The 23,215-nt window shown below is 48.2% G+C and overlaps 1 long non-coding RNA gene across 2 annotated transcripts in view; it reads left to right on the plus strand.

Moving 5' to 3' along the window:
- The window catches only part of LOC135183880 (uncharacterized), a 142,258-nt gene that overhangs the window by 69,034 nt on the left and 50,009 nt on the right, over window positions 1-23,215 (plus strand). For both annotated transcript variants that reach the window (XR_010305748.1, XR_010305747.1), the window contains exon 2: window positions 16,437-16,609. This is a non-coding gene — a long non-coding RNA (uncharacterized LOC135183880). The remainder of the gene's footprint in view (window positions 1-16,436; window positions 16,610-23,215) is intronic.

The following is a 23,215-nucleotide window of genomic DNA, read 5'->3' on the forward strand; positions in this document are numbered from 1 at the left end:
ACCTAAAGCAGTGCTCTGGTGGGAAGATGTCCTTTTCCAGAGACACAGATGCCAAGTGAGGCTGAAGGTTTGAAAGAGTCTGGCTCCATCAGTGGGTTCAAACCAAGGCAGAGCTGGATCTCTGGAGCAGTGCAGCCCTGCAGAGCACACCAAGTACTGGTCCTTGGCTCAGATCTGCTGCTGACTGTGGAGGCTGAGCTCTTGCACCGATCTGGCTCATCTCATGTAGGAATAATTCAAACAGTCACAATTATTATTCTCCCTCCCCAGTTCCCCACATCAAATACGCATTTCCCCCTCAATGCTCTAATTAAAAACTAGAGGAGAGGGAGCGAGGAGGAGGAGGAAACTAATAATGCCAATTACACATTTGGCTTACAAAAAAGAAAAGCACAGCACACTCTGATGCATTTGTGGACAATAAGGAGGAAATTATGCACGCTTAATAAACCTCTTTGCTGTTAATCTCTGTTAACCTACAGGCTCTGTTACTTATATCAAAGTCTCCTCACTTTCTGTTTTGTTATGGCAGGAGAAAATGAACTTGCATTATGATTTTTTTTTTTTTTTGCAGGGGCTATTGAACCTGCTGCCTTCAGAGCACTGGGAAGCACTGGGGTGCTGTGCAGACCTCCTTGCTCTTATGATAAGAATATTTGATCACACTGATGCTCCTTCCCCTCAGCCATAGCAGTGCATGAAGGATAGGAGGAGCCAGGACTGTGTCCAGTTCTGGGCTCCTCAATTCAAGAGAGATGTTGAGGTGCTGGAATGTGTCCAGAAAAGGGCAGCAAAGCTGGTGAGGGGCCTGGAGCACAGCCCTGTGAGGAGAGGCTGTGGGAGCTGGGGGTGTGCAGCCTGCAGAAGAGGAGGCTCAGGGCAGAGTTCATTGCTGTCTACAACTCCCTGAAGGGAGGCTATAGCCAGGTGGGGTTGGGCTCTGCTGCCAGGCACCCAGCAACAGAACAAGGGGACACAGCCTCAAATTGTGGCAGGGCAGGTCTAGGCTGGACATTAGGAGGAAGTTGTTGTCAGAGAGAGTGATTGGCATTGGAATGGACTGCCCAGGGAGGTGGTGGAGTGGCTGTGCCTGGAGGTGTTGAAGCCAAGCCTGGCTGGGGCACTTAGTGCCATGGAGTGGTTGATTGGCTAGGGCTGGGTGCTAGGTTGGACTGGCTGAGCTTGGAGCTCTCTTCCAACCTGCTTGGTTCTATAATTCTATGATGGAAGGGCTGGCTCCAGTGTCCCAGGTCTTGATGCAGGAAGGCTGCTGGGGTCACTTGCTTGTTGAGATGATAGTGAGCAACTGCTGGAGGGGTTTCTGGATGGATTTGCCACCACCTGAAGGGCAGAGCATGAGTCTGTGCTGCAGACTTTTGAAAGGACCCCGAAGCTAAGCATCCACCAGTCCTCCTGCCACCTCCCTGGAGAGCTGGGAGTAGCAGGGACGGATGTGATTAGCACACTGTGTTAAACCCTCCTATTTTTCTTGTGTGATGCAGAGTCTCTCACAGCTTTCTCATCCCATGGAGTAGTGCCCAGAAATTGATGTATGCTGTTGTAATCGGAAAGGAGTGGGGGGCTGCAAGGAGCAGAGTGGATGTTGCTGAGACTCTCTCATGATTAATGATTTTTTTTCCTGCAGCATCCTCTTCAATCCTCCCCTCCTGCCAGGGTTTCAAAGCTCTGAAGCTGTTGTTTTTTTGGGGTTTTGTTTTTTCAGTTTTGGTCTGTGACATTAAGTTCTGTCACTGTTTTTCTGAAGCAGCTGTGGTGGCAGGGGCCAGGTGACTCATCCCATCTGCAACCAATGGCTCAGGAGGATGCAGATGCTGTCAGTGTTACTGGGGGCTGCAGATGATCCAGAAACCTCTTCTGCTGCTGCTGCATATGTCTGTGGCTAATTTGAGGGGAGCAAAGGTGTATTTGGAGGTAGGGGATGAGCAGGAGCAGCACCAATGCTAGCAGAGGATGTGCAAGAAGAGAATCTTGGGGGATATTTAGTGTCAGAACCAACATGTAACACTGAAGCAAAATAATAGAATCATAAAGTGGTGGGTGTTGGAAGGGCCTTCTGGAGATCAGTTAGTCCAGCCTGCCTGCCAAAGCAGTCTCACCTTGGGCAGGTTTCAACAGGAATGTGCCCAGGTGGGTTTTGAAAGTGTCCAGAGAAAGTGACTCCACAACCTTTCTGGGCAGCCTGCCCCAGGGCTCTGGCACCCTCAAAGTAAAGAAGTTTTTTCTCGTGTTGAGGTGGAACTTCCTGTGTTCCAGTTAGTATCCTTTGCCCTATCACAGGCACCACTGAAAACAGGCTGGCTCCATCTTCTTGACACCAATACATATATAACATTCAGAAGATCTCCTCTCAGTTTCCTCTTCTCCAGACTAGACAGCCACAGGTCTCTCAGCCTTGCCTCATCAGACAGATGTGCCAGTCCCTTAATCATCCCTGTACCCTTTGCCAGACTCTAGCTTTTCCCTGTCTCTCTTGAATTGGGGAGCCCAGAACTGGACACAATACTCAACATATTTCATTAGGGCAAGAGCAGATGAGGAGAACTTTTCTTAACTTGCTGCAGACACTTTTCTTCATGCACCCCAAGGATTCATGAAGAGTGGTGATCAAGGGCACAGTGTCCACCTGGAGACCAGTGCCAAGTGGCTTCCTCAGGGGTCAGTGCTGGCACCAGTGCTGTTTGACATCTTTCTCAGTGACATGGACAGAGGAATCAGTGCACCCTCAGCAAGTCTGCAGATGGCACCAAGCTGTGTGGCACAGTTGACTTGCTAGAGGGCAGGGATCCATCCAGAGGCACCTGAGCAGGCTGCAGAGGTGTGCCCAGGCCAACCTCATGGCATTCAACAAGGCCAAGTGTCAGGTCGTGCACCTGGGTCAGAGCAATGCCAAGCACAGACCCAGGCTGGGTGGGGAATGGCTGAGAGCAGCCCTGAGGAACAGAACCTGGGGGTCTGGGCTGATGAAAAGCTCAACAGGAGCCTGCAGTGTGAGTGCAGCCCAGACACAACCCTGTGCTGGGCTGCAGCAAGAGCAGTGTGGGCAGCAGGGCAAGGGAGGGGATTCTGCCCCTTGGCTCTGCTTTCTCCAGACCCCACCTGCAGTCCTGTGTGCAGTTCTGGAGCCCCCAACACAAGAAGGACATGGAACTGTTTGAGCCAGTCCAGAGGAGGCCACCAAGATGCTCAGAGGGCTGCAGCAGCTCTGCTATGAGGACAGACTACAAGAGTTGGGGCTGTTCAGGCTGGAGAAGAGAAGACTTCAAGGAGACCTTGGAGTGGCCTTCCAGTGTCTGAAGGGGGCTACAGGAGGGCTGGGGAGGGACTATTGACAAGGTCTTGTAATGACAGGACAAGGGGTAATAGTTTTAAGCTGGCAGAGGGGAGACTTAAACTAGATGTTAGGAAGTTCTTTACAGTGAAGGTGGTAAAATACTGGCACAGGTTTCCAAGGGAGGTCGTGGCTGCTCCCTCCCTGGAAGTGTTCAAGGCCAGCTTAGATGAGTCCTTAAGCAACCTTTTCTAGTGGGAGGTATCCCTGCCTATGGGGAGTTGAACTGGATGATCTTTGAGGTCCCTTCCAACCTACACCACTCTATGATTGTATGATCTCTGCCTGAGGTCTCTCCAACCTGTCAAGTCTGCAGGAAGGTTGGATCTATTGAAGGAAACTTTTCCACTGATTTAGTGTATGGAGGTTGCACAGGAATGTATCCAGATGGGTTTTGAAAGTACCAGAGAAAGAGACTCCACAACCTTTCTGGGCAGCCCTGCCCTAGGGCTCTGGCTTGTTTTTCTTTGTTTCTAACCTCTAGTCAGGAGCTTTATCTTGTTAGTTCTGTGAATCAAACCATGCATCTGAAATCCTTTAATTTGCTTTCTGAGAGAAAGACATTTTAAATGCAGAGCTGGATCAAAATTCAAGCATGAACGTTAGCTGGCTGGATTGTAAGTCCTCAGTAAGGTATTCAGGGTGAAGTCAGTACAGCTTCTCAGTTAAGTAACCAATACTCTCCTCTCCTGCAGTGCTGTCACAGCCATGTGACTATTCTCTGGTTCTGGCCAGTGAATTTTGAGGTAGTGCTTGCATAAATTTGCCTCCTTCTCACTGTGTGCATTTGACAAAGCTTTCTAATTATCCCCCCCCCCCCATCAGATTTTCAAATGTAAGTCTCTCCCTTCTGTGGCTGCCTTGGAAATTTTGCCTAGAGAATCAAAGCTTTCAGAAATCATTTCACTTTCATCTCCTCCTTTTGATGAGATCCTAACACATCAAAAATCTATGCCCAGAAACCTGCCTCTCTACTCAAACGTTTAAAACAACAGGAGATCTTCATGGTACAGAAGGAGTGCAGCCAGGAGCATCACACCACAGAGCTCGCTGGAGCTTGGGATGAGGACCCAAATCATGTCAGGACTCAGGACGCTTGGCTGGAGCCTTGCCTGTCAGCGGGCACCACTGCTGGGACTGAGCAGAGCAGAAGCACGTCAGGGCTTGATTGAAAGTGGACAGCAAAGGTCCTGTAGGAGCACATTTTCTACAGGAAAAACCCTGAGCTGAGAGCATTCCGTGCTGGGTTGCCAGCAGTCAGTTACTTACCCTCTAAAGGCTTTCTGTAGCTGGAGGCATTAAATTATTTAGTAGTCTTTCCAGCCAGCCTCCTGGGAACTTTTTTTTCTGTGCATTGAAAAGTTCTCCAGGCCATCAGTGGTAACTGAAATGAGGAGAGAAACCCAGCCTGAGTACTAACACTTGACATGACAAAGATGGACCAAAAAAAAGGGAAGAGAGGAGCACACATTTAAATGTGTTTCCCTCTTTCAGCTTCAAATGCAAGAAGCAAGCAGATGCATGAAGGCACTCATTTGAGGTTCAAAGAGCTGTTCATGTACAGGATCAATAGATCCAGCACTGTATTTAGTGTTGTACAAAATGCTGGACCAGGCAATTACTTTGATTCATCACTGTGGTAAGTGAAGCATCCAAGTGTGACAGAAAATTATCATATTTTCTTGTTTCTTGTGTAACTGAAGTATTTCATCTTTAGAGGCAGTTATGCTAAAGATGAACATCCTGTGCTTGACAGGTATTGCCAATGGTTTGGCAATTCGCTGTTCCTTCTGCAGGGGTTTGTGGCATTTTGCATTCACTCAGCCTGTAATCCACAGGGTACCAGTGCCAGAGGGGCTGTACCAGTGTCCTCTGAGTCACCTGGCTGGAGCAGGATGGAGCAAATGTGCTTACTGGCATTAGAGGGAAAACTTCTGCTGGCTTCAAAGAGCCAGTTCTGGAGTCAAATCCATCTAACAGTCTAAAAGATACAGGTTTAATTTTACTCAGGGTAAGAAATTAGGTAACCAACATAATAAAAAATGCATGGCCAGAAGGTCAAGGGAGGTGATTCTGCCCCTCCACTCTGCTCTGATGAGACCCCACCTGGAGTAAAGGGCCCAGCTCTGGAACTCCCAACACAAAAAGGACATGGTGAAGGGTCTGGAGAACAGGTCTTGTGAGGAGCAGCTGAGGGACCTGGGGTTGTTTAGTGTGGAGAAGAGGAGGATGAGGGGGAGACCACCTCACTCTCTACAGCTACCCAAAAGGATGTTGTAGTGAGGATGGTCTCTTCTCTCTAACAGCAAATGATAGGACAAGAGGAAATGGTCTCAAGTTGTGCAAGAGGAGGTTTCTCTTGGATATTAGGAACAGGCTGTGGAGGAGTCACCATCCCTGGAGGTGATCAAAAAGCATTCAGACGTGGTACTTTGGGACATGGTTTAGTAGGTGTGGTGTTGTTGAGTTGATGGTTGGACTTGATCTTAGAAATCTTTTCCAACCTTGGTAAGTACCTGTGCTGCAATGGGAGAGAGGTTCAAACTTGTCTCAGGCTGCAAGAGCACACTGACAGCTCACATTGAGCTTCTTGTTTACCAGCACCCCCAAGTCCCTCTCCTCAGGGCTGCTCTCCAGCCACTCATTGCCCAGTCTCAGTTTGTACTTGGCATTGCCTCAACCCACATGCAGGACCTTGTCCTTGGTCTTGTTGAACCTCGTGAGGTTGGCTTGTGCTCACTTCTCCAGCCTGTCCAGGTCCCTCTGGCTGGATCCCTGCCCTCCAGCCTGGCTGCTGCACCACACAGCTTGGTGTATGTGTATGCACAAAGATGTTTATTTACATCGGGGACAGAGTGGCTGGAGAGCAGCCAGGAAGAAAGAGACCTGGGGGTACTGGTGGATAGTAGGCTGAAGATGAGGCAGCAGTGTGCCCAGGTGGCCAAGAGAGCCAGTGGCATCCTGGCCTGCATCAGGAATGGTGTGGTCAGCAGGAGCAGGGAGGTCATTCTGCCCCTGTACTCTGCACTGGTTAGACCACACCTTGAGTACTGTGTTCAGTTCTGGGCCCCCCAGTTTAGGAGGGACACTGAGATGCTTGAGCGTGTCCAGAGAAGGGCGACGAGGCTGGGGAGAGGCCTTGAGCACAGCCCTACGAGGAGAGGCTGAGGGAGCTGGGATTGTTTAGCCTGGAGAAGAGCAGGCTCAGGGGTGACCTTATTGCTGTCTACAACTACCTGAGGGGAGGTTGTGGCCAGGAGGAGGTTGCTCTCTTCTCTCAGGTGGCCAGCACCAGAACGAGAGGACACAGCCTCAGGCTGCACCAGGGGAGATTTAGGCTGGAGGTGAGGAGAAAGTTCTTCACTGAGAGAGTCATTGGGCACTGGAATGGGCTGCCTGGGGAGGTGGTGGAGTTGCCGTCCCTGGAGCTGTTCAAGGCAAGATTGGACGTGGCACTTGGTGCCATGGTCTGGCCTTGAGCTCTGTGGTAAAGGGTTGGACTTGATGATCTGTGAGGTCTCTTCCAACCCTGATGATACTGTGATACTGTGACATCTGGAAAGCTCAGGTTTTATATCAAATATGATGTACTACAACTAAGATTTATAAAAGGATTACATAAAGCAGTTAGTGAAAGCCACTGGCAGTAAACAGGGATTAAGATATTTATCTAGCTGTAAAAATATGAATGGAGTAATTTATTTGGTTATGTAAAGAAGCTGCACACTTTAAAGTGACAACAAACAACGCTCTTGATGTCACTAATGCTTCACAATGGCCATGTATCAAAATCCTGCCATGCCTTTTGCTTCCAAGCAATATCCTCCCCTCCATAATTCATGTATAATACAGAATTTCCTCCAGCAAGAGACACACTCCTGAGGGGTAGATCACCTAACAATGTTGTTGTTTGCCTTTCTGCCTCCCTTTGCTCTCTGGGGCTGTAACATTTGGAGATCACTTCCTTCCTCCCCTCTGGGAGGGTCTGTGATGGTAATTACAAAGCAGCTGACTGCTAATATCTCCTGCATCTTCTTACTGCTCTTCCAACTGTTGCCTGTCTTTCAGTTTTGCTCTTTGTGGTTATTCTACAGGAAGGCCAAGTCTTTCTTTGGGAAGTGGTTGAGATGTGGGGCCCCTGTAGCTTCAATCTACCATTTGAACCTTTTTACATAAAAACATCTTTCTTTCTGACCCAGACCTCACTGTGGTTCCCTCCTGCACTATTCCTTTTGGTCAGCAGCTGGGCCATGTGACCTGGACAGCAATCAGCAAATGTAAGGCATGCATTGCCCCAGTAGAAATGTGCTGGGGACCATGACCCACATTAGGAGTTTCACTATTTTGCTTTTTCAGTCACCTCCTTGCCAGGAATAACTTTCAACATCTTGTACCTCTGTGGTGATGTGTCCAGATCTGCTGTGGTCTTTCCCATCATGTTGCAGGTCTGTAAATCTGTGCTGAAGCCTGCCTGGACTGATAAAACCATCTAAATATGAGGAGGAACTTACTTGCCTTGAGGGTGGTGGAGCTTTCTTCCTTCTTTCTCCCTCTACAAACAGATTGGTTCTGCTATAGAAGCATAGAATCAACAAGGTTGGAAGAGACCTCCAAGATCATCCAGTCCAACCTAGCACCCAGCCCTATCCAGTCAACCAGACCATGGCACTAAGTGCCTCAGCCAGGCTTTGCTTCAACACCTCCAGGGATGGTGACTCCACCACCTCCCTGGGCAGCCCATTCCAATGCCAATCCCTCTCTCTGACAACAACTTCCTCCTAACATCCAGCCTAGACCTGCCCTGCCACAACTTGAGACTCTGTCCCCTTCTTCTACTGCTGCTTGCCTGGGAGAAGAGACCAACCCCACCTGGCTTCAACCAATTACTTAGTCTGTGTCTGACCAAACATGATCAGTCTGTGCTTGAACTCTGTCTTTTATATTGACCTTGTGAGTCCTATGTGAACTCTGTTTGTGAGTTTTGTTATCATAGAATCAGGCAGGTTGGAAGAGACCTCCAAGCTCATCCAGTCCAACCTAGCACCCAGCCTTAGCCAATCAACCAGACCATGGCACTAAGTGCCCCATCCAGGCTTTTTTTGAGCACCTCCAGGGATGGCGACTCCATCACCACCTCCTCCAGGATGCTTGGGAAGTTCAGCAGGAGTTCCTAAGCAGAAACACTACTTGGAAGGGAACTCTTCTGTGTTTGCTCCTTTATGGGTACCAGTTTAAGGGGGTCAAAATGATTGTTGGCTCACAAAGGGTGAGTTTTCTTGTCACACTGTTGAAGAGAAGTTTGATGAAAGTAAAATTTAGCTTTCAGGAGATGCTTCTTCATGCAGTGTGTGCTTTGCTCATGGAACCCTTTACTGCTGCCAAGGCATGGGGGCAACCCCAAACTCAGCAAGATGCACAGAAAAAAAAACCAACTTCTCTTATGAGAAGGGCATGCATATGTTTAAAGTAAGGCTTTCAGGCATCAATAAAGTTCCTAAAAGAGGCATGTCCTCCACCCAAGGAGGTGGTGGAGTCACAGTGTCTGGAGGTGTTCAAGAAATATGTGGGCATAACACTTTGGGGCATGGTTTAATGGCCATGGTGATGTTAGGCTGATGTTTGAGCTTGGTCTTAGAGACCATTTCCCACCAAAACAGTTGTCTGGTTCTGTGTTGTTGTGCACAATGGCTACTGCCTTCCTGGGCTTGCCCACTCCCTCAACATCTGGGCACTGGACAAGCTCCTCTCTTTATGACAGCAAACTAGAGACTGATTTGTCAAAAGCATGTGAAGATGTTTGAAGTGATCATGCTTCAGAAGTAAATGTGATCCCTGAACAAGTTTATATCAAGCTTTGGGTTACTGCCAACTTGAGTACAGTTCTTGAGCCACCATAAGACATTAATGTTTTATGCCTTCAGGAATCTCACAGCCAACTCTCCTTGGTGCATGTCCAATGTCTCCAGCACTGGGAGGAAAATCAGCACTGCAAAATGCCATGTACTCTGGGTCTGATCCAGAAAAGGTGCCACTACAGGATAACTAGAAGCCTGGGAGCTACTACACTCTGTGTGTGGATTTAACTGCAGCCTTGAAGGAGCGTGAATCTGGCTGAGCTCTCAGCTCATGGCCGATGCTTTAGTTTGGAGAAGCTGCTTCTGCTCTGGATTCTCCTTCCTATACACCTGGCACAACAGATAGGACTGGAGATATTCAGAGTGAGGCTTGATAGGGCTCTGGGTGACCTGATCTAGTTGAGGATGCCCCTGCTGACTGCAGGGGAGTTGGACTGCATGACCTTTGGAGTTCCCTTCCAACCTAGGTGATTGTATGACTTAGGTGAAGTAAGCTGGTGAGGAATCACTGGGAAGGACCCAAAGCAGGGAACTAGACCGGCATGAAAAACAGTTATCTGTGTTGTTTTCAAGTGAGGTCTACCCAACCAGTTTGCTCTGATTGCACTTACAGGAAAAAAGGAGGATGCAGACATGGTGGAAAATGATCATAGAATATTAGAATCATTAAGAATGGAAAAGATCTCCACAATCAAGTCCAACCATCAACCCAGCATCTTTTTAAACACCTCCACCATCTCTCTGGGCATCCTGTTCCACTGCCAGACCACTCTTTCAAGAAAGGCATTCTTTCTAATATCCAACCTAAACCTCCCTTGCTGCACCTTGAGGCCATTTCCTCTTGTTCTATCACTTGTTTCTTGAGAGAAGGGACTCACCTCAACCTCACTCCAACCTTCTTTCAGGGAGTTGTGGAGGGCAATGAGGTCTCCCCTCAGCCTCCTCTTCTACACACTAAACACCTCCAGTTCCCTCAGCTGCTCCTCCTCAGCTCTGTTCTCCAGACTCTTCACCAGCTTTGTTGCCCTGCTCTGGACATGCTCCAGCACCTCAAAGTTCTTCTTGCAGTGAGGGCCCCAGAACTGAATGCACTACTCAGGGTGTGGCCTCACCATTGCCAAGGAGAGGGTACTGCTGACTGAGTATCAAACCTAAATGTTAAGGAGCACGCAGAAAATAGCAGGGACAAGCTATATCTGAGCTGATGGTTGGATAAGAGGTGCAAAGAGAGGAGCTTTCAACCTCCTGATTTGCCTCATTATTTCAGAACTCCCTGATCTGTTGGGTCAGATGTTTGACAGGTTCAGAGGAAGAAAGAGAATAGCTTTAAAGTTCTGAAGTATGATGCTCAGTCACTACGGGGGTGGAGTCCGTTTGTGTGCTCCTCACTTCAGCCACGTGGAGATGAAATGTGCTGCACCATCCTGGGTGGTTATTTCTGGATCTGAGATAAAAAAAAAAGTCATTCTTGCACTTGGCTTCCTAAATTGCTTTTGTGCAGTTGTGGCCTGACTCAGAAGTAAAGCAACTTGGTAACACAGAGCATCACACAAGCTCCAGATAATTGACAGGTGACAGGATCAAACCATTCTGCCAATGATTTAAGTAGTGCCTTCTCAGTGCATCTTTTGGTCTCTCTTGCTGATTATACAGTGGGCAGAGTTGCCACATTGGTGCTAAAGGACAGTAAGAAGCTACATTCTCTTCTGCTCTGGACAGCAGGGACAATGAGAGGAAGTTGTATTATTGCTGCTGAGAACTTGCATTTGGCTATATTGCTCCTCCTACTGCTTCAAATAGATACTGGAGACAGATGTGTGTAGTTAGAGAAAGAAGGGGGATAATATCCTCAGACTGTCATAGAATCCACCAGGTTGGAAGAGATCTCCAAGCTCAGCCAGTCCAACCTAGCACCCAGCCCTGTCCAATCAACCAGACCGTGCCACTAAGTTCCCCATCCAGGCTTTTCTTGAACACCTCCAGGGATGGCGACTCCTCCACCTCCCTGGGCAGCCCATTCCAATGCCAATCACTCTCTCTGACAACAACTTCCTCCTGACATCCAGCCTAGACCTCTCCCAGCACAACCTGAGTCTATGTCCCCTGGTTCTGTTGGTGGTTGCCTGGCATAAGTTTGACTTAGATTAGGCAATAGGAAGACCTTCACCATGAGGTGGCAAGGCACAGATTGTCCAACAAAGTTGTTGAGACTCCAACTCTGCAAGTGTTCAAAGCCAGGTTGAATGAGCCCTTGAGCAATCTGGTCCAGCAGGAGATGTCCTTGCCCTTGGCAGGGGTGTCAAAACCAGATGATCTTTCAGGTCCCTTCCAACCCATTCTATGATTCTACGATCCCGGGTAGCATCACCTGATGCTATTTATCTCTGCCTGCAGGGGATGGATGGCAGCTCTGCCACCATCTTCAACAGCAGCAGGTTTAAACTGGTATTAAGTGCTTTTAGAAACACTGTTCTCAATAGTAAACAATTTGAAGCTGCTACTTAGACTTTGAAACATCCTTGGGCTTTAGTGTAGGTGGTGCAGCAGCTGTGCTGGCCAGAGATGCCCCTGGCTGCTTAGACACTAAGATTTTTGTGAAAGGCACTTCAAACTACTTAAAGGTTGTAGTTAAAGCTTTTAGTTAAGTTCAAGCTAACAGTTTCTTCTGAGCCTGGAAGCAAGGGAAAGAGGTTATCCAGAAATATCAGTGCTTCAAGGTGGACTTAGGAAGTTTTTCTTTGTGGGCTGTACATTGAAACTTTTAAACAAAATGACAAGGTGCTTTTAGAAAAGAGATATGGGGTCAATGTTTGAAGTGAAGCAGGATTCAAATACCTGGGCCTAAAGAGGGAAGCTTTTGGTGCTATTTGGCATTTATTTGATTTGGATAGCAGTGAAGGTGAAAAGGAGCTGGGGGTCCTAGTGGATGGAAGGTTGACCACGAGACAGCAATGTGCTCTTGTGGCTAAGAAGGCTAAGGCCATTCTGAGATGGATTAGAAGGGCTGTGGTTAGTAGGTCAAGACAGGTTCTTCTACCCCTTTGCTCTGCCTGGCTGAGGGCACATCTGGAATATTGTGTACAGTTCTGGGCCCCTCAGTTCAAGAAGGATCTTAGGGAACTGCTTGGGAGAGTCCAGTGTGGAGCTACAAAGATGATGAAGGGAGTGGAACATCTCCCTTATGAGAGACTGAGGCAGCTGGGGCTTGGAGCTGGGAGAGGAGCCTGAGAGGTGACCTCATAAATGTTTATAGATATGTAAAGGCAAGTGGCAAGAGGCTGGAGCCAGGCTCTGCTGGGTGATGCCCAGTGACATGACAAGGGACAATGGGTGGAAGCTGAGACATAGAAACTTTCATGGGAACATGAGGAACAGTTTTTTCACTGTGAGGGTGACAGAACATTGGAACAGGCTGCCCAGGGAGGTTATGGAGCCTCCCTCTCTGGTGATATTCAAGACCTGTCTGCACATATCTAATCTCACTTCAGCAATCCCAACTCAACATCCAGTACTTGGTGGGGAGGGAAATTAGGGTACTGGGGAAGAGGTAATTCTAGCAGAGACAGGGCAGTTGTCTGGGAGAGATAGAGATGTTATGGCACACTGCCATCAGTTTGCTAGGAAAACAAGGCTCCTGTAATTCCAGCATAGATGTTAGGAGGAAGTTGTTGTCAGAGAGAGTGATTGGCATTGGAATGGGCTGCCCAGGGAGGTGGTGGAGTTGCCATCCCTGGAGGTGTGGAAGCCAAGCCTGGCTGGGGCACTTAGTGCATGGTCTAGTTGACTGGACAGAGCCAGGTGCCAGGTTGGACTGGATGATCTTGGAGGTCTCTTCCAACCTGCTTGATTCTATGATCCTGTGGAGGGACAAACCTCTCTCCCTGCATTCATTTCTCACAGTCTCATTACGCAGACCTCAGAAATGTCACCTGCTGCCACGCGAGCCTGTGGGTGACTCAGGAGTGCAATGCAAGGACTTGCTCAGTAATGACAGATTGGTCTGTATTTCTTCAGTACATAGTTTTACTTATAATACATCTAATTATCTTCTCTTTGGTATTGATCCTGTGCTCTAGTAAGAGCTAGATTCCTCTTTTCCCTCTTAAGAAGCAGAAAATAATGCGTCTGGAGTCTGAGGCTCTCTCTAGTCCACCAACCATGTCTGCTGGGCTTGTTTGCTGCCTGACAGTTGGTTTGGGACTCTTGATTGCATTTTTTTTTAGGGCTGTGATTTTACAGCACGTCAGGATTTTATATCTGTCTCCCTTCTCTGCAAACCACTTGTGGACAGTTGACCAAACATAGGTTTTGTGTTTGAAGCAAACCCAAAAGCCGACACATTATTTTTAGTGATGAGATTCTGTTGCCAACTCTCCTGTCATTCTCCTGTCCTATTTATTGCTTAGACTTGAAAAGCATAACAATTTTTGAAGGCTTTGCTTTTAAACTCTGCTCTTGTTTCTTCTCCCCCCCCCCCTTTGTGACTGCTTTGACAGGCTTCTCTGATGTATATTTCAGCATAGGTTGATGTGAACCTAATGAGAAGGCAGATGTTTATTTACAGAAATACAGGTTCCATTTGTTAAATTATTGCCTGGTGAGAAAAAAACAACATTGCTTTGCTATTGCCTTACATGCCAGGATTTAGGTTTTTTAAAATGTATTTATTTTTTTAGTCTAAACATCTGCATTTGTTTTCATCTTGGTCTTTAAGCTGTGTCTTGCTACTGGCTGTATAAAACAGCCACTAAATCCTAACCTCACAACCTGAGGGATCATTGTAGGACACCAAAAAAAGAATAGAATAGAATCAATCAGGTTGGAAGAGACCTCCAAGATCATCCAGTCCAACCTAGCACCCAGCCCTAAGCAATCAACCAGACCATGGCACTAAGTGCCTCATGCAGTCTTTGCTTCAACACCTCCAGGGATGGTGACTCCACCATTTCCCTGGCAGCCCATTCCAATGCCAGTCACTCTCTCTGACAACAACTTCCTCCTAACATCCAGCCTAGACCTGCCCTGCCACAACTTGAGACTGTGTCCTCTTCTTCTGTTGCTGCTTGCCTGGGAGAAGAGACCAACCCCACCTGGCTACAGCCTCCCTTCAGGTACTTGTAGACAGCAATGAGGTCACCTCTGAGCCTCCTCTGCTGCAGGCTGCACACCCCCAGCTCCCTCAGCCTCTCCTCACAGGGCTGTGCTCCAGGCTTCTCACCAGCTTTGTCACCCTTCTCTGAACACTTTCCAGTATCTCAACATCTCTCTTGAATTGAGGAGCCCAGAACTGGACACAGGAGTCAAGGTGTGGCCTGAGCAGTGCTGAGTCCAGGGGCAGACTAACCTCCCTTGTCCTACTGGCCACACTGTTCCTGATCCAGGCCAGGATGCCATTGACTCTCATGGCCATCTGGGCACACTGCTGGCTCATCTTCAGCCTTGACAATAAAAGACACAGGAAAAATGAATAGCCTCAGAAATAAATGTACCCTACTGGAGAAATTCCTAGCACAGCCATTGGTGAAACCTGGCTGTGTTCCTGTCCCAGACTTTCAATGAAATGCCTTGTTTGAGTTTCTGATTCCTTTCCATTCTGAATGAGAATCACACAGTTCTTTGTCTTCACCTAGTCTTCAGGGAACTGGTTTCTAAGACTCCATCCAGCAGTTTACTTCTAGACTAGGTTTTATCAGCTTTATTCAGTGGAAAGTCCTTTTTTTTGGTGGTTTGCTTATTTAAAGTGGAAAAATATTCTTGCCCTTTACTAAGCTAAAGTAACCCCTCTGAACTGTCCTGTGTGAGTTGAGTGGGATAGAAGGACTTTAAAGATGAGTATTTTTAACTGGAAATGTGACTTAGAAACGTGTAAATTGGAATGCAGAGCATCACCAGTATTGGTGGCAGAGCAAGAGAAGCAGCAGCTGATGGCCATGACCCATCCAGCTCAGGTCCTGCATTTGCATTCTGTTTGCAGGAGCCGTGCAGAAGAGCCTGTGCTGCTGGAGGGCTGCAACTTGCCAAATCATCTTGGCAGCCAAATACACAGAGTCCATCCAAGAGGGGTAAATGAGAGCAGGATTTGGCCTTCTTTCCTTCAGCTGATCTCCCTTTTTGGAGTGCTTAGTTGGCACACTGATGTACAGGAGCTCAGCTCTGCTTGCTGAGGATCTTACCAGTCTGACAGCAGCCTGTAATTACTGTGTGTCATGCAGGGCTGGTGATAGATACAGCAGCACTGGAATCTGGGGCCTTCTGAATTCATGAGCCACTCCAGGGTACCTTTGCAGTGAAACGATACTTGGTGTGACAAAAGCAGGCAAACACTTCAGAGAGGGCTCAACATTAACCCTGTGAGTTGTCCTGCAGAAAGAGATGGAAATATTAGTGCACTTAGCCAAAAATATCTGTGTGCTTGAAGGCTTAGAGATCAGTCCAGTTAGGAATGGATATGTTAGTTTCTGCTGGTATTCATTCTCAGGGTATCTCTACATCACACTGTGGTGGTTTGTGATGTCCTCATCACAGAATCACAGGGTGGTGGGGGTTGGAGAGTACCTCTGAAGAGCATCTAGTCCAACTCCTCTGCTAGAGCAGGTGGCACATGAACATGTCCAGCTGGGTTTTGAAAGTCCCCAGAAAACACTCCACCACCTCTCTGAGCAGCCTGCTCCAGGGTTCTGGCACCCTGACAGGAAATAGTTTCTTCCTTAAGTTCCAGTGAGCCCTCCTATGTTGTAGTTTGTGCCCATTGCCCCCTGTCCTATCCATGGGCAGCACTGCAAAGAAGCCAGCCTCTTCCTTGTGACCTCCAGCCATTAGATATTGGTCAGCATTGAGAAGATCTTCTCATCTGCTCTTCTTCAAGCTAAAGATCCCCAGGTCTGTCAGCCTCTCCTCATAAGACAGATGCTCCAATCCCTTCAACATCTTTGTGTCCTTCTGATAGACTCTCTCCAGTAGTTCCCTGTCTCTTGAAGTGGGGAGCCCAGAACTGGACACCATACTCCAGGTGTGGCTTCACCAGGGCAGAGTAGATGTGGAGGAGAACCTCCCTGGACCTGCTGGCTATAGTTTTCTTAAGGCACCCCAGAATACCATTGGTCTTCTTGGCCATGAGGCCACTTGTTCTTTGTTTGTGCAAGGGAAGCTTTGAGGAAATCAGTTGATGTGGTATTAACCTGCTCTTCAGTTTATTCTCTTGCCTTATTGATGTTATTTTTGTCTTAAACCAGGGTTTGGACTGCAACCATGCGAGGATGGATGATGCAAGTCACAAAAGCCTGCTGCATGTTGCAGGAGATGCTGTATTAGATCTCTCCCCTTCAGCCTCTTCCCCATTTCCAGGCCAGCAATGATGTCGCTCTGGGCTGTTCTGCATTGATTAAACTCTGATTTGTCTGGAAAGGTGAGTCACCTGTAATCAGCACATGAAATGAAAGCCCTACCCTATTTGCTACTGAGAAATAATCACAAATTCAATGAAAGCTTAATTCCCCATTTACAAATCCTGATGCTTCCAGCTCTTTAATCACTGTTCCCTGTCAACCACAAAAGTCTTTTCATTTCCTGGTCTGTGAATGCAAACAACAGTGCAGGGAGCTGTAGGCACACACCGGGGTTGATTTGCTCTGTGCTAGGACACTGCATATTCAGGTACCACTTCTTTTCATTAGCAAACCAGGGATTTTCTTTGTTGCTCTCAGCCACTCTGTCCCCAGCCTGTAGCTCTGCTTGGGGTTGTTGTGACCAAAGTGCAGAACCCTGCACTTGGCCTTGTTCAGTCTCATCCCATTGGCCTCTGCCCACCCATCCAGCCTGTCAAGGTCACTCTGCAGGGCTCCCCTACCTTCCAACAGATCCACACCTGCTCCTAGCTTGGTGTGATCTGCAAGCTTACTGTTGCTGGACTCAATCCCCTGGTCCAGATCATCAATAAAGATTACATCAGTCACTGCTGATGTCTTGAGAGTTCTGGCCAGTCACTAGTGGAGTATGTCAGCATACACATGACTTTCAAATGCTCTCTTTCTGTTTTTGGTGATGACATAGAATGCTGGAATGGTTTGTGTTTGAAGATCACCTAGTTGCACCCTCCTGCCATAGGCAGGGACACCTTCCACTAGCTCAGGTTGCTCAAGGCCCCATCCAACCTGGCCTTGAGCACCTCCAGGGAGATAGCATCCCTGACCTCCCTGGGCAACCTGTTCCAGTGTCTCACACCCTCACAGAGGAGAGTTTCTTCCTAACATCTAAACTAAATCTCTCCTTATTCAGATTAAGGTCCCTATCTTTAGCACCTTTTCCCTCCAGAAATATTCCTAGAAGTAGGACACCACAGCATTCAAAGGATTTGTGGAATGATGCTTTGGTACCAGGACAGGATGGCGACTTTTCTATCAAGCATGTCTTGAGGTTTTCTTTTCACTTGGCACATGCAGGCTCAATTAGAGTTGGAGCCATTCTAGGCTGATGGTACAAACAGAAGCAGCACAAGGAAATGGAGGGAAGTGCTTTTAACTGCAGTGATCCAAAGTGTCAAGGATAAATAATACATAGATGGGCACTGCTTCCTCGGGCCGACCGCTGAGCCTGCTGGAGATTTCACTGCTGAGAAATCACGTGTGCCCTCTGGAAGAGCTGGAGACAGGTCATTTGTGATGAGGAGATCTGAAGTGATGGGGAATTCCTCTCCTCTCTGCAGCACTGGAGGAGGCTGGGCTATTCCTCTGATGACAGCAGATCTCTTCAGTACCCTCCTTCGGGTTGCTGTGTTAGCCCAGTTTGAATAATGTACTTGTAAAGATTAATGGAGTCTGCTTCTGCAGCAGAGGACTTGTGAAGCAAAGAGGTGGGGAGGGGATGGTTCCCTTTGTTAAGCTGAGTTCTCTGTGCTGGAGATAGGGAAGGCAGTGTTTTGCTGCCAGATGTGCTCTCTAGTGCCATATGGTGATTCTGTGTGACTGACTGCCTTGTCAGTGGCAGAAACTGATATGCGAGCGAGAATGACTGAACCTAAAGGTGACAGTGTTTGGCACTTGTGGGGCCAGACTGGTGATGTGAAGATGTGCTGGCAGGAAGGAAGACAAGAGGTAAGACAGGCAAATGTGTAGAAAGATCCTTGGGGACAACGTGCAAGGAGAAGAAAATAAGAGACACCAGGAGAATGGGGAAAATGAGGAAGAGGGGAGAAAGGATGTCCAGGGTGTGCTGTGCTTCCCCTTGTGTAACTGTGGGGTCCAGTTCTGATGTATTCAGGACAACAGTAATACTCCCCTGGCTGCAAGTGTCTCCTCTTGTCACCTGGACCTGCTTTGCACAGCTTCAGCTTCACCTCACTAACAGCACCCAGGGGATGAGCCCTTCTTGCCATGCTCTGCTTCCTCAGGTTAACAGCTCCAGAAGCTGGTCAGAGTCCAGCATAGTGCCAAGTGAGACTGCTCCATTCAGCTTGCTCCAGCAACATTTGATGGGCTGCAGAGAGGCCTCCACTGCCTGTGGCCTCATCCATATTCATAACTGTGATAGCTTCACACTTCCAAAAATTGAATTGCCTTGTTCCACAACCTTTGACACATAGAGTATAAAGTTCTGTTTGATGCTAACAAGGCAGATAAGACACATCCTACAAGCTGGTGGCAGTCTTCTATTGATTTGGAGTTCTTCTGGTTTCTGTCTTTCAACCAACTCTCCCTTTCTGTTGTGATAACGTGTTGGCACCGAGCCCTGATTTTCTGTGCACAACACACTGAGTTCCCACTTCACAGGGGGAACTATTGGGAAATCCATAATTGCAAGGCTTTGGCAACCTCCAAATATTTCCATGGTTACTGAGGGGGAGGAATTTCCCATTGGCCGATGTTGTAATTATTTTGGTGAGAGGGCTGAACGTGGTTTTGGAAGTTGTTTATTAGTGCATTATTTGTAGCACCAACTTAATTTTGTTGCTCTTAGAGCACGATTGCCATGCTTAGTTCTTATTGTTTTTCAAAGCTGATTAATGAGAGGCATTAAAACTTTGGCTAATAGAGCCAGTGGAATGATCTGGAAACCTTTGCTGCTGCTGTTTTTTCCTGTCACTTTCAAGTGAATGAAGAAACTCAGTCTTACAGCTATTTGGTTTCACTGGGATTCATATCTGGGTGTTGTGCCCTTGTCAAAAACTCTGCTTTTCCTGATACAAAAGTCCCCAGGAAAGCAAATTAGGAGTTATAACAAATATCTTTAAATCTGTGCCTTAGGTGTGTTCATGTGGAAATGAATCTACTGAGACTGGGCTGTGATCGCCTGGCTGGTTTTCAGGGCATCTCCATAATGGCTTCCTCACAGTCAAGGTGTGTCCAAAAAGTGCCTGCAGACAGGCTGAAGAGACAGGTGACTGAAGAAGGTGAATACCAGGGTTTGTGTGTAGGAGGATGCTGAGACTTCCCTTCTAGAGCTTTGCCATGAGCCAAAGAGGACAGTGTTGACCGAATGAGTAGCTTATGAAATATTGCTCAGCTTTCCATCAGCAAGAACACAGTGGGAATTCTGGAGGGACTCCCAACCTGTAACACTTGCTCTGAGGCTGCTTGTACAAGAGATGCAAAGTGATGCCAGGTATTGGGAGCCACTTTTCATTTGTGCTTGTTTCTGACTCCTCTTATCTCCTTCAAAGAGTGCCCATGTAGCACAGAGCGGGGGTGTCTCTGCACCAGCTGACTTCTTCAGAGCATTTGCAACTTTGGCCTGGCAATTACTGGAGTTAAAGATTCAGAGCTTGGTACTTTTGCCAGTTTTCTTGGCCTGTTATAGGTCTAACCCAGCTTGATGAGCAAATCTCCACATTTGTATTATACACTGAGTCTCAGCATGTTTGTTTTCCCTGGGGAAATTAAGGCAAGTATTAGCATCAGGCTGGGTTTGAACTGAAAGCATCACACAGCAGCTCCTTTATGTGATAACACTCCAGTGCTGGGGCAGGGTTGGTGTTTTTGGGTGCCTCTCCTTTCCCCCTCTCCTTTTCCCCCTCTCCTTTTCCCCCTCTCCTTTTCCCCCTCTCCTTTTCCCCCTCTCCTTTTCCCCCTCTCCTTTTCCCCCTCTCCTTTTCCCCCTCTCCTTTTCCCCCTCTCCTTTCCCCCCTCTCCTTTCCCCCCTCTCCTTTCCCCCTTCTCCTTTTCCCCCTCTCCTTTTCCCCCTCTCCTTTTCCCCCTCTCCTTTTCCCCCTCTCCTTTTCCCCCTCTCCTTTTCCCCCTCTCCTTTTCCCCCTCTCCTTTTCCCCCTCTCCTTTTCCCCCTCTCCTTTTCCCCCTCTCCTTTTCCCCCTCTCCTTTTCCCCCTCTCCTTTTCCCCCTCTCCTGTCCCCCCTCTCCTGTCCCCCCTCTCCTGTCCCCCCTCTCCTGTCCCCCCTCTCCTGTCCCCCCTCTCCTTTTTCCCCTCTCCCCCCTGACAACCCGCAGCCCCAAATTAGGACAGCTAGACATTTTCTGCTTGAAAAGACTCCAATACAGCTACCTTCAGTGTGTCTCTGTGATAATGCTGTGGTTGCATGAATAGAAGAAGCAAGACTTGGAGGCATAAACCTGGAGCAATTCACACTGTGGCAGCTGCAAACAAAGAGGCAGACTATGTGTTGAAAGATGGACACTTGAAAGTGTGTCAGATTTAGCCAGGATTCAACCCAGGGGGGAAGAGTGAAATCATTCTGGGGGGCTGTGTGCACAGATTGGTTTATTTTTTAATTGGGACAGCTTGTGTTGCTGAGGGTAACTCATTCACAGGTCCATGGCCCACTCAGAAGTGTATTGGTGGGGACTTGAGAGGCCAAATGCTCCACTGCCTATATAAACAAGCTCACCTTTCCTTGCTAGGAGCTGCTGGGTGGTGGTAGCAGATTGACTTCAGTACAGTAGTGGAACAAAGCCTAACTGAGCATGGAAATCTTCTTGTTGGCTATGGTCATGTTTAAAATTGCCCTCAAATGAACTGGGAGGGGGTTTGGGTGCATGCAAGGTGTGTTCCCATGGCACACTGGCTTGCTAGAGTGTGGGTATCCCCATACCATTGCTCACTGCCAAGCTGCTTCAGAGGGATGGTTGCTTCTCCTAGTGTATGGTGGCTGGACATGTTCCCAGAGTGACCTTCTGCATCTCCTCCTAAGGGAGCTGTGAACCCACAGTTTTCAAGTGGGACATGCAGAGATGATGTGCTGCTCCAGCACAGGTAACACTGGCCCACTCCAGTACTTACTGCATCCAGAAAGGTGGAGAACCACTGGACTCACTGGTGCTTTCCTCATCAGAGCCTCTTAGAGTCACAGAAGAGCTTGCTCCAGTCTTTGAGAACCCTTTCAGGGAAGAAGTTTCCTCTGACATCCAATCTAAAGCTCTCTTGCTGCAAATTGAGGCCATTTTCTCTTGTCCTGCCATTTTCTCTTGTCCTACCATTTTTTAATAGAGAGAATCATAGAATCAGCCAGGTTGGAAGAGACCTCCAAGCTCATCCAGTCCAACCTAGCACCCAGCCCTGGCCAATCAACCAGACCATGGCACTGAGTGCTTCATCCAGTCTTTTCCTGAGCACCTCCAGGGACAGCGACTCCACCACCTCCCTGGGCAGCCCATTCCAATGCCAATCACTCTCTCTGACAACAACTTCCTAACAACATCCAGCCTAGACTTCCTCTGGCACAACTTGAGACTCTGTCCCCTTGTTCTGCTACTGGTTGCCTGGCAGAAGAGACCAGCCCCTCCTGGCTACAATCTCCCTTCAATGAGTTGTAGAGAGCAATGAGGTCTGCCCTGAGCCTCCTCTTCTGCAGGCTGCACACCCCCAGCTCCCTCAGCCTCTCCTCACAGGGCTGTGCTCCAGGCCCCTCACCAGCTTCATCTCCCTTCTCTGAACACCTTCCAGCACCTCAACATCTCTCTTGAATTGAGGAGCCCAGAACTGGACACAGGAGTCAAGGTGTGGCCTGAGCAGTGCTGAGCACAGGGGCAGAAGAACCTCCCTTGTCCTGCTGCCCACACTGCTCCTGAGCCAGGCCAGGATGCCAATGGCTCTCCTGGCCACCTATGCACACTGCTGCCTCATGTTCAGCTACTATCTACCAGCACCCCTGCCTGCCTGCTTTCCAGCCACTCTGTCCCCAGCCTGTGGTGCTGCTTGGGGTTGATAGACTGATCCCACCTCACTTGAACCTCCTTTCAGGGAGTCTTAGAAAGCAAGAAGGTCTCCCCTCAGCCTGCATTTCTCCAGTCTAAACAACCCGAGTTCCCTCAACTGCTCCCCGCAAGACTTGCCAGTTCTCCTGACTCTTCAGTTAGGAGTCAGTCTTGCTCTTCTGGAAGAACTTGTGCTTGGCATTAAGTCTTGGCTGTTGTAAGAGGTCTGGCCCATCTCCCCTTTTTCCTTTGTCTCCTATGCTGGTGGTGGCTTCTGGCTTGATCTCATCTTGATGCGATTTGGGATGACACGGAGCAGTGGCGTACAAGATAAATGGAAATGTTCTGTAGTCCCTTCAGGTCTTTCTGGTGAGGTAATGTAATGTAGATTGATTTGCACCATTCCTCTCGCCTGTTCCTGTCTCCTGGAGGCTTTGACAGGCTGGCAGGCTTGCTTGTCTGCTTTATTTATTAATTTTGAAGGGGGGAGGAAGGATGTCAAATATCCCAACTGGTAGTTAGTATTTGAGAGCTCAGTTTTCTCACAGGCCACGTGAAGTCCCTTCCCTGATGGTTTGGGCTGTTGTCTTTTGTTGGGTTGTTTGGTTTGTTTCCTGCTCTGTGTGTAGAAGGATGGATTCAGGGTCACTTATGATTTACAGATACTTTTCCATGGAACAGGTAATGGAGAGAAAGTGTCCATCTTATCTATTTCAGTTAGAAAGAAAGCTCGTGGGAGCAGCAGGTCTGTGGCAGGGACCACATTAAGCAATGGAGAGCAGTCCCCTGTGGAGATGATTTGAATTCAGTGCACTGTCAGCTGCCAGACAGGCATGGCCTCAGCAGCTCTGGTGTTCAGGATGGAGGAGAGGT

Source organism: Pogoniulus pusillus, chromosome 19 (assembly GCF_015220805.1).
Source record: "Pogoniulus pusillus isolate bPogPus1 chromosome 19, bPogPus1.pri, whole genome shotgun sequence".
In the NCBI taxonomy this organism is placed as follows: Eukaryota; Metazoa; Chordata; class Aves; order Piciformes; family Lybiidae; genus Pogoniulus; species Pogoniulus pusillus.